The sequence below is a fragment of the Cupressus sempervirens genome, chromosome 1 (assembly GCF_028749045.1).
Source record: "Cupressus sempervirens isolate cs-2001-9-10 chromosome 1, ASM2874904v1, whole genome shotgun sequence".
In the NCBI taxonomy this organism is placed as follows: domain Eukaryota; kingdom Viridiplantae; phylum Streptophyta; class Pinopsida; order Cupressales; family Cupressaceae; genus Cupressus; species Cupressus sempervirens.
The window spans coordinates 626,408,451-626,420,540 of record NC_143118.1 but is presented as its reverse complement, the minus strand read 5'-3'; positions in this window follow the sequence as shown (position 1 = coordinate 626,420,540).

The window sequence follows — 12,090 nt, the reverse complement described above, 5'->3', positions numbered from 1 at the left end:
CATCATTTAATGGGTCAAAGGGTGTCATAGGTCACCCTATGACACCCTTTGACCCATATGAACGATTCGAATATGGTCCTAGGGGTTATACGACCCATAGAGACATATGTCATTGTTTAATGGATCAAAGGGGGTAATTGGTCACCCTATGACCCCCTTTGACCCATATGAATGATTTGAATATGTCCCTAGGGGTCTTAGGGACATATGTCATTGTTTAATGGGTCAAAGGGTGTCATAGGTCACCCTATGACCCCCTTTAACCCATATGAATGATTTGAATACGTCCCTAGGGGTTATAGGACCCCTACAGACATATGTCGTCGTTTAATTTGTCACCTATCACCGCCTTTGACACATATGAACATTTCGAATATGTCTCCAGGGGTTCTAGGATCCGTATAGACATATGTCATCATTTAATGGGTCAAAGGGAGTCATAGGTCACCCTATGACCCCCTTTGACCCATATGACCCATTCGAATATGTTCTTAGGGGTTTGAGGACCTCTAGCAACATATGTCATCGTTTAATGAGTTAAACGGGGTCATAGGCCATCCTATGACCCAAATATATCCTTAGAGGTCTTAAGATCCATAGGGACATATGTCGTCATTTAATGGGTCAAAGGGGGTCATACGTCACCCTATGACCCCTTTTGACCCATATGAACAATTTGAATATGTCCCTTGGGGTTATAGGACCCCTAGAGACATATGTCATCATTTAATGTGTCAAAGGGGGTCATAGGTCACCCAATGACCCTCTTTGACCCATATGACCCATTCAAATATGTTCTTAAGGGTCCGAGGACCTCTAGCAACATATGTCATTGTTTAATGAGTCAAAGGGGGTCATAGGTCACCTTATGATGCTCTTTGACCCATATAAATGATTCGAATATATCCCTAGGGGTCCTAGGACTCCTAGAGACATATATCATTGTTTAATGGGTCAAAGGGGGTCATACGTCACCCTACAACCCTCTTTGACCCATATGAAAAATTTGAATATGTCCTTAGGGGTTATAGGACCCCTAGAGACATATATCGTCGTTTAATGGGTCAAAGGGGGTCATAAGTCACCCTATGACCCCCTTTGGCCCATATGACCCATTTGAATATGTTCTTAGGAGTCCGAGGACCTCTAGAGACATATCTCATCGTTTAATGGGTCAAAAGGGGTCATAGCTCACCCTATGACCCCCTTTGACCCATATGAACGATTCGAATATATCCTTAGGGGTGATAGGACCCCTAGGGACATATGTCATCTTTTAATGAGTCAAAAGGTGTCATAGGAAAACCTATGACCTCCTTTGACCCATATGAACGATTTGAATATGTCCCTAGGGGTTATAGGACCCCTAGAGACATATGTCATCGTTTAATGGGTCAAAGGGGGTCATAGGTCACCCTATGACCCCCTTTGACCCATATTAATAATTCGAATATGTCCCTAGGGGTTCTAGGACCCCTAGCGACATATGTCATCATTTAATGGGTCAAAGGGGGGTCATAGGGTGACCTATGACCCCCTTTTACCCATATGACCCATTCAAATATGTTCTTAGGGGTCCGAGGACCTCTAGCGACATATGTCATCATTTAATTGGTCAAAGGGGGTCATAGGTCACCCTAAACCCTAACTCTCGAGCCCGACCAACCTTATATCATATTATTTCATTACACTTTAGGACATATGATCAACTCAAGATAATTTACAAATTACATTTTTCAAGGGTTCACTTCTAGACACCTTAACTAGAAAATCATTGACCTTCTGAGCTATTATAACCCCATTTTGGAATCTCTGACTAGTGATCTATAATTATTGATTGCACAAGCATCTATTAATCAAGGTTTTACCTTGTGTTGAAGCAATCTAAACCTTCATCACTGGACCTGAAGTTTGGATAGCCAAAATTCATACTAAAAATCTATAATAACTACACCATTACATATGACATGATAATAAAAATCATCCACCAGGCTGATATATTAAATATTAATATCTATATATGAGATTAGAACAATCTTAGCACATACTACCAACATACTAAAATTAGAAAGCCCTATAGATAGCAACTCTATACAAGAATAAACCTTATTAAAAACAAAAAAAAATTGGAAAATTGGAAATAGAAATATTTTTGGGCAATACAAGATTGCCCTTACACCTAGGATGCTCCTACATCAGACACATGGGGTAATTTGAGAACTCACCCTATCACATCTTAGGTACTCAGAGGAAAATTGAGACGATCAACCTCCTAGCATGCTAGCCATGATGAATCTTCCACTAGCCTCCCTTTCCATTTGACTGGATACTCCTAATATGTTCTCTTCCTTGTGCTTCTTCCCACACAGCTATCCAATATCACCTCAATCTCTCGTGTAGCTAAAGTAGATTCTCGAATAATCCATTGTGCTTTTGCAACTTCATTTCCATCACCTCCTTCATAATATTCTGTCAAATCTAAAATATTAAACACTAGTGAAATATTCAATTCAACAAACAACTCTACTTCATATGCATTTCAAGAATCATGCATTTTCACTATCTTGCATAGTCCAAACTTCTTCATTTACAACTTATTATATGTACGGACTACAAATATGTCCTTCCTCAAATGAACCATAACTTCATCACCAATCTAAAATTTAGGTTATACCTCCTTTTCACATATATCTTAGCCTTACACTATGTATTCATCTTTGTAATGTGCTTCCTCACCTCCTCATGGATATTCTTCAAATGTTTAGCAAAATTATCTTTGTCAATACTCCTTATCTCTCCTTTTTCCAACTTTCTCAATTTAGAAAATTCTATGAGATTGATCCTATACACAATTTGGAATGGTGATTTACTAGTACTCCTCTTGACAAAATTATTGTATGCAAATTCTGCCTGGATAAAATCAAATCCCAACTTTTTGGTTTATCTCCAACCAACCAACTTAGGAAATTCTCCAAATTTTGATTCACAACTTCTATATTTTCATTAGTCTATTGATGATGTGGTGAATTGGACTTCAAATTAGTCTTTAATTTCTTCCATACTCTACATTAGAAATATCTAAAAAAAATTGGTATATTGATTAGAAACTATGCTATTTGGTAGACCATGTAGTCTCACCACTTCTTTGAAAATAACTCTTCCACATCAACAACATCACTTGTCTTCTTCTAGGGAATAAAATGTACCATTTTGGAAAATCTATCAACCACCAAAAGTATTGAATCATGCCCACATTGTTTCCTTCGTAGACCAAGAATGAAATTCACACTGACATCTTCCCATGTTTTCTTAGGTACAATTAGTGGATGATACAACCCATATTCTACTTCACCCCTTTTACCATTTCACATACTCTACAACTCTATGCAAACTTCTTCACATCTTCATACAATTGTTGCCAATAATAATTCTTAGCAACCAAAGCATTGGTTTTGTCTCTACTAAAGTGTCCATAAAATCCTCCACTATGATTCTCCTTGATGAGATTATCTCTCATGGAACTTAAGGGAATGCACAACTAAATTCCCTTGAGCAACATAACATATTGGATTATGAAACCAAACCACATTTTCCTATCAAGTGTTAGAGGTTTTCGACAAGATTTCCAAGCCTCACCAAAATTAGGATCCTCCAAATAAAAATTCTTGAGTTCCTTGAACCCAACCACCTAAATCTTCCTTTTTGACAGTAAAACTTATCTTCTACTAAGAGAATCTACAACTCTATTAGACTTCCAATTGGTGTTTTTAAAAATAAATTTGTAACTTTACAAAAACTCAACCCATTTCAAATGACTTTGATCAGAGATTATTTTAGTGACAAATCTTTGACATTTGGTGATCCCACCTCATGGGTGAATAGTGCATTCAAAGTAGGTCAATTGCATCATTGGATATTTATCAGATTTGGGTCCAACACCTATGTTAGTTGTCCATTAGTTACCACACAATTGGTCAAAAATATCGATCCAATCACCAAAATAATATATGTTTTGGATACATTTATTTTAGACATTTTGCCATCCTTTGCATATTGTTTCTTACTGGCCCACATTCTTTCGCAATTACTACAACCAAATAATTTTCCCTTGGGTTGGGCATTGCCTACTATTTTCCTGACGTGTGTCAACCACCAACCCCATTTAGCCAACTATTTCCTATTGTGGGCTTGCAAAGGAAGGTGCATTTCACATACATGTGACATTCCTGTTTGTTGATCCTATGTAATTTGCCAATCTAGATTGGACTATAAGATATTATTATTCTACACAATTAGCTCTTTTATGTTTTAGAGACTAGAATTTCTTATTGTTGCCAAAGTTTTAGAGTGTTGAGGGCATTGCCCATTGACTCATGGACTGTGGTTTTTGTAAAAGTCAAGTGATTTTTAATTTATTTTTTATGTCGACAGTGTTACTAGTACAGTGGTACTAGTTATTTTTTTATTTTTTACTGTCTAGTGTTCACTAGTGACTAGACATCTCACATGCAAAGATAGCCTATAGGTTTACGAATTATATTGGGTAGTACCTAGACTGTAGTACCATAGTAGTAGTACCCTTTTATTGAGAATGAATCATATTATTGTTATTATATGTAGTCTAAGTATTCTACTGTCACTATTCATAGTCTTTGACTTGTCACTATTTGAGTCTTTTGTTCAACAACTAAGTGTTTTGTATGTTCTCAATTTAATTTACTTTTTTACATTCTTTACTTAATATTTTTGTTTCGAATAATATTATTATCTAAATTATGCTATCCAATAGTTTGTAGGAGATTTTAATTTTATTACAAGGATTTTTTGGGCAGTGGTTTATAAATGAAAAGGTTCACTCAATGTTTTTTTTCCAAAAAATTATAATTGAATTTTAAAATTTTATTTTATTTTATTATAAGAATTTAAATATAATTAAATATTTTATTATTTAAAATAATAATAATAATAATATTTTTTTAATTAGTAAAGTTTTAGTAAAATAAAATTCTTTTGAAATTTGAAGTTCTAATTAATATGCAATTTTATTTTAGCAAATTTAAGATAATTTTTTACTAGAATAAATAAAGAATTATATTAGTAAGATACTATTTATGGAAATAAAAAATCTTAGCTAGAGGTAGATACTAGATATGATCATCAAAGTACAATCTATGATTATTAAATACAAAATAGAAGTATCAATCATTAGAAGTTTCTAGTAAGATTTTTTGTTTTCCTTTCTTTATTTTATTATACTTATTTTATTGTATCTTTAAGTTGACATCATGATATATTTTTTTAACCATAAATCATTGCTTTTGATTATTTTATATTCTGTAGATGTTATTACTAATTTTTAACAATTTTGCATCTGCCATATGGATGATTTTACAACTTAATTTAAAGCAAGTGATTGTAAGAGTACTAATAATTTGTTGGAAATAACAATAATTTCAAATGATACCTATGATATACAAAAAATATTGATCATGAAAACTATGAATTCTTAATTTTTCTTGTAAAGCATGTAGTTGAAGATAATACAAATTTGTAATTGACATCAAGCGTTTTGAATATGCTTGATGCAAAAAAAGAATAATTTTATGTAAAATCCTATCATTTAAAATATTTTAATGTAGAAAAATACATTGCTAAATTTTGGTGCAAATTTACTTAATATTTTTTTAATTCCATTTTTATTTTTATGTTTATTATTAGAGTTTTTGTACAATTATATAGGTTTTACATATGCTCCTAACACTAAGCATGACTTAAGTGACAAATCTCCTACTTAAGTATGACTTAAGGTACTAATTCTATGGCCTAATAATTTGGTGTGAAAAGTTGTTTAGTGATATCTACTCGGTCAATTATATCCATGAAAGCTCCATGATTCAAACAATAAACTTATGTACATGCTTAATCATGATTCTAATGTTTCCACATCTTCTTCTATGATAATTGATATATTTTCACTTAACAAGATTCTTATGAATGATTACTATGACCCTTTATATGGTTGAGCATATGGTGATTACAAACCAATTAAGGGTATTCTTATCGATCCTATCTGTCAATTAACATATGTTTTATAAGACTTATATTATCTTTACTTGTAAAATCCTTGATGCAACAAAAGAATAATTTTATGTAAAATCCTATCATTATAAATATTTTAATGTAGAAAAATACATTGCTAAATTTTGGTGCAAAGTTACTTAATATTTTTTTTAATTCCATGTTTATGTTTATGTTTATTATTAGAGTTTTTGTACAATTATATAGGTTTGAGATATGCTCCTAGCACTAAGTATGACTTAACTGAAAAAATTTCTACTTAGGTATGACTTAAGGTACTAATTCTATGGCATAATAAGTTTCTCTGAAAAGGTGTTTAGTGATATCTACTCGGTCAATTATATCCATGAAAGCTCCATGATTCAAACAATAAACTTTATGTACATGCTTAATCATGATTGTAATGTTTTTGCATCTTCTTCTATGATAATTGATATATTTTCACTTAACGAGATTCTTATGAATGATTATTATGACCCTTTATATGGTTGAGCGTATGGTGATTACAAACTAATTAAGGGTATTCTTATAGATCTTATTTGTCAATTAACATATGTGTTATAAGACTTATATTATCTTTACTTGTAAGACTATTTCTATGAAAATTCAATTGTTTCCTTGAAGATTAATAATGGAATGTCTATTTAAGCTACTAGTTTCATAATTTTATCTAGTATCAACAAACCTTGACAAAAAATGGTCCAACTTTATATTTGAAACACTTGTAAATATGGAATTAACCTCATAGACTAGTTATATGTTGTCATTCCTTTAAAATGTATGATTTCATATATTTACATCAAATTAATATTATTTTGTTAGTTTGCATGCCAAAATGAACATCCTACATTATTGTGTTATTGACACATATGAACCCTAGCCACATAGCACTACTAGCAATATAGTGGCACTGAGGACTCAAATATTATAATAGTTTTTTCCTCTATTCTATTGCTTCACCATGAAACGATTCCATTTAAATCTTTGAAAGTTCTATGGAGTAACTCATCGACCATGTATCCTTTATTAATCTAGCTTCTAATAATCAACAGGTGCACATTTCAACATTTAACCTCATTAGAAAACCACCTTATTACACTCCACTTTATTTATTTTAATTATTATACATCAAATTTCATTAGTGAAAATAATTTAGCAATCTTTTCCTTAATCACTTCTTTCAAGGATATTTATTTTTGCATCTTTCTTAATCCTTGATTTATTGATAAAGATGTTTCTTATTTTTTAAGATAAGTAAGGATTATTTCTATTTTTCCTAGTTCTATTTCTATTTTCCTCCATTTTTAACTTTTAGGAAGTTTATATATTGTAAATTTTCATTCACTTTCAATTAATGAGAAGTTCTTCTTTCATTTTGTTCTTTCTCTAAATTTTTTCTTTATGCATTTGAACAGTTTTTTTCCTAGCTAGATCCAAACTTTGTACGTTTGCTAATATTGTGCATTCTACTAGAGTACAAAATTTTACATGGGATTAGAGTATAATCTTATTAGAAAGGAGAATAATTTTCTTTTGAAGGAACTAAATTAGTTACAATCTTTTAAAGAATGAAATTTAGAATTTTTTCTTATCATAACATGCAATTATTTTGAATGAAAAACAAAGACTCAACTTCAGCTCAAAAGTAGAGGTTTATGACAAAGATGAACTAAAATAGAGGTTGAACCAATTATTGTTAGTTTATCACAAAAATGTCAAGCTAATTATCTTTCTTCTTGAGCCTTTCCTTTATATTCTCTTTAGTGAAACACAATTTTAGTGGACCCATCATGCATATCCTTTGTTAACCTCATATATGGATTTATACTCTTTGTACTTATTATTCATTTGTTCCAAAGTTTATTAGCTATTAAGCCTATTAGAGTCTATATTTTTAACTAGAAGTTTTTCCTTATATGATTGAGTAACTTGTTCTTGAGGTCACTTATAAAAATTCACATGTCATCTACATTCTCAACTTACATATATTTTTATGATGAAGGGTGTTGTAATGTCCCGCTAGAGAACCCAAGAGAAACTAACCTAAAAGATGCTAAGTTTTCTAAACAACTTTTTTTCAAGAGTAAAACATACAACAAAAAACAATGCAAAAGCAATAACATCAAATATACGTCACATATCACATAAGAAAAATAATATTAGTTGCATTTCTCTAGGGTTCCATAATGTTGAATCATATGTGAAAGCTTATTTAATCTTGTGTTTAACCATTAATCAAACCATGTCATCATATTAACCACATAAGAACAATCTCTTAAAGGATTATACAAGTACATAATGGTGCAAACTCATCCACAACACATTTTGTGGGGTATGAAATGCTAAAGGAATATACATCATGATAAGAAACATCATCCCATAGGATTCTAATGATAGAAATAGAAGGTATCAAGGCATGATCATCCAACACAGTCATCAATAGAAAGAATGGAACAACTACATCAATGGTATGTCCAATTTTTGAACCTCAATGATAAAGAATCAATACCGCCCGACCTCATGGAGCCTAAGTGGACCCAATTCCACCATGTTGAGAAGATAATCTCAAGTCCCAAATGGATAACAATCCAAAAATCACAACAAGAATATAAGTCTCAAGATCGTGAAGATAGTCTATCTTAAAGGTACTAAGTACACATGGTAACATCTAATCATAGAGGCAACAAGATGTGTAGGAAACCTAATGTGTACATGGAAAAGTGCCATCACATGAGTCAACTCTAAGGTTACCTTGGCAATCTCTCAGGACCCTGACCCCCTAGTGACTCTATATGGCATCAATATCCTTTCGTATAGACATAGAATATTGATGAAACAAGGTCGCAACCATGCATGCAACACCTTGCTAGAGAAATCAGATACTTGTCCTTTACCATAAGGTAAATTGGTTTGGGGTTGAGATTTGGACTTGAAAACTATCTTTTCTCTTTACCATTTAGATATTGTTATAGGGCATGCTCATCCTAGCAATTCAGGGAAGTCGATGCTTGGTACTTACAACTTGCATAAAAGTTGAGCGCACGCCCGCGCGCACACACACACATATACTAAGTAGATAATAGTAAAGAGTGGTACATCGTGTAGATTTTGACTAGTAGGTGACTATGACTCCCTCTCCTAACCACATTAGTCATGAAAAAAAAAAAGTAAAACAAGAACACACACCATACACATGCAAGTATGGGGTAAGTATCCACAATCCATATAATCATCATCATAATATAACTATTAACATCATATCCAATTATCTAGCATCATCACATGAATATCCAAAATCAAAATAACACCATAAATATCCAGAGTTCAAAGTATCTCATCAGATATATAAGAAATTCATGAAAATAGTATCAACCAATTGTGTAGCAGGGTACCACTATCTCAAATAATCATATTATGAAAACTAGTCTAAAAGTGTTTGGCAATATAATTGAAATCAAAACAATGTAGGCACTAGAGGTGCTCCCCTTAATACCACAACACACAATATAAACATGGAAAACACACAAATTTAGAAAATAAAATATGGGTTTTTCATTATCGCCATACATGTAGAATTACAAAATTACAATATACAAACCCACATGGGCACCTTCCTTACAATAGTATACAAGAAAGAGAGGTGACTATCACCTAGAGTAGCCCTAGAGAACCTATGGACCTTCCTTATATAGGCACTTTTAACTACCTAGGAAGGTTCTAGATACTAAGCCCTAACTCTTGAGGTTGACCAACCTCATATTATATTATTTCATTACACATTATTACATATGATCAACTCGAGACAATTTACAAGTTATATTTTGGAAGGGTTCACTTCTACAGATCATAACTAGTAAATGCTTGACCCGATGGCCTATTATAACCCCTTTTCAAAATCCTCAACTAGTGATCTATAATAGTTGATTGTGCAAGCATCTATTAGTTGAGGTCTCACCTCACTTTCAGCCATTTAAGCCTTCATCGCCAGACCAAAAGTTTGGATAGCCAAAATTCATACAAAAAATATGCAATAACTGCACCAATACATATGATATGAAAATAAAACTCATCCAGCATATTGATATGTCAAAGATGAACCTCCATATATGAGATTAGAACAATCTAGGCACATACTACCAACTTACTAAAACTAGCAAGCTCCACAAAGAACAACTCTATATAGGAATAACCCTTATTAAAAATTTAAAAATTGGAAAATTGGAAATGAATTTTTTTTTGGTGATGTAAGATTGCCCTTACACATAGGATGCTCTTGCATCAGACACTAGAAGTAATTTGAGAAGTGATCCTATCACATTTCAGATACCTAGAGGAAAACCAAGACAGTCAACCTCCTTGCATGCTAGCCATGATGAATCCTACACTAGTCTCCCTTTCCATTTGACTAGATACTCCTCATATGTTCTCTTCCTTATGCTTCTTCCCACACGATTGTCCAATATATCCTCAATCTCTTGTGTAGCTGAAGTAGACACTAGAGTACTCCACTATGTTTCTGCAACTTCATCTCCATCACCTCCCTCATAATATTATGTCAAATCCAAAATGTTAAACACTGGTCAAATATTCAATTCAGCTGGCAACTCTACTTCATAGACATTTCTAGAATCATGCATTTTCACTATCTTGCACGATGCAACCTTCTTCATTTACAACTTATCATATGTACCCATTTAAAATCTCTATTTCCCTAAATAAACCATAACTTCATCACCGATCTAAAAAAATTTATACATCATTTTCACATATATCTTAGCCTTATATTATGTATTCATCTTTGTAATGTGCTTCCTCACCTCCTCATGGATGTTCTTCAAATATTTAGCAAGATCATCGGCTTCAGCACTACATCTCTCTCCTTTATCCAACTTTCTCAATTTAGAAGCATTTCTAGGACTGCTCCCATATACAATCTAGAATGGTCATTTACTAGTACTCTTTTTTGACATAATTATTGTATGAAAATTATGCCTATGGTAAAATCAAATCCCAACCTTTTGGTTTATCACCAACCAAACATCTTAGTAAATTCTCCAAACTCTGTTTCATATCTTCTATTTGTTTATTAGTTTGTGGATTCTATGATGAAGTGAACTTCAAATCAATATTTAATTTGTTTTGAAATGTATGCCATAAATACCCAAAAAACTTGGTATCTCGATTAGAAACTATCCTATTTGGTAGACCATGTAGTCTCACCACTTCTCTAAGAAATAACTTTGCCACATGAAAAACACCACTTGTCTTCTTGCAGGGAATGAAATGTGATATTTTTGAAAATATATCAACCATCAAAAATATTGAATCATGCCCTCATTCTGTCCTTTGTAGACCAAGAATGAAATCCATGCTGACATCTTCTCATGGTTTCTCTAGTATAGGTAATGGGTTATACAACTACATCTTTTGCATCACCTCTTTTTCCATTTGACATACTCTACAACTCTGAACAAGCTTCTTCACATCTTAACGTAGTTGTCGCTAGTAATAATTTTTAGAAATCAAAGCAATGGTTTTGTCTCTACCAAAGTATCCAACCAATCCTCCACTATGCTTCGCCTTGATGAGATTGTCTCTCATGGAACTTCTAGGAATGCACAACAGACTTCCCTTGAATACCATACCAAAACCAAGATCCTCCAAATACAAATTCTTGAGTTCCTTGAACCCAACCACCTCAATCTACATTTTTGTCAGCAGAATTTGTCTTCCACTAAGAGCATCTACAACACTATTAGACTTCCCACTCATGTGTTTCAAAATAAATGTATAGCTCTACAAAATCTCAACCCATTTCAAATGCCTTTCAATCAATTTTCCTTGACTATTCAAATATCACAAGCTTGATTATCAACATACAAAACAAACTCCTTAGGAAGAAGAAAGTGTATCCACTTCTTCAATACTTGAACTATAGCATAAAATTCTAGATCATAAATATAATACTTCCTTTTGGCATTATTCAATTTCTCATTGAAATAAGCACCAAAG